Here is a 748-nt window from a genome sequence, read left to right as displayed (position 1 = left end):
GGGGGCATCCCGTCCTCCTCCACCGGCCTTAGGGCCTTGGAGACCGGTGGAGAATGAAGGGAGCACCTGCTTAGCCAGCCAGATCAGCCAAATCAGACAGGGTAGATAGAGCTGAGGGTAGGGTAGGCAACAAAAAAAAAATGCTTTTCTCATTTGAGAATTGAGGCAAAGCGTATGAGAAAAACTGTAAGAGGAACACACTTCCAAAATGTGAAAACAATGAAGGGTTCTGACACTGAATGTTCTGTAGGTGGGATACAGATCAACACTCCCTCTGCGGCAGTCAAAAACGTTAGCAATTGTGCTGTGGGAAAGCTCCATATATATATATATGCTTTCAAACTTGATTGTGATTCCCAGTCCATTATTCTCACCTGGCAGGTCTTTAGCCAATTTACTGTAGCAGATATCACAAACACTCCATGTCATAGGTATTTATAGCATATACATGCATGTCTGACAGATTTTGATCATTGAATGGATCATTTTGTATGTGATACTCAAACAATGAAAGAATGTTTATAAGCTGTGAAGAGTTTGACAGTTTCCCTGAGAATCAGGTAATCAGTTTTGATCAGCCATATACAAGTGATTTTTGTGCAGATTTGTAGAGGATTGTACTTACTCTTTTGCACACATGTACCAAAACACTGCAATTTGCTTGAATGAATGAGAAATTCTAATCTGTTCTGAACTCCAAACTAATTGTTCAGAGATTTAAGCTTAATGTTTTGAAAAATGCTTTTCT

Source organism: Seriola lalandi, unplaced genomic scaffold (assembly GCF_002814215.2).
Source record: "Seriola lalandi dorsalis isolate HSWRI2012SDOR001 ecotype SW California unplaced genomic scaffold, Sedor1 jcf7180002054885, whole genome shotgun sequence".
NCBI classification, from domain to species: domain Eukaryota; kingdom Metazoa; phylum Chordata; class Actinopteri; order Carangiformes; family Carangidae; genus Seriola; species Seriola lalandi.
This window is presented reverse-complemented; position numbering follows the sequence as displayed.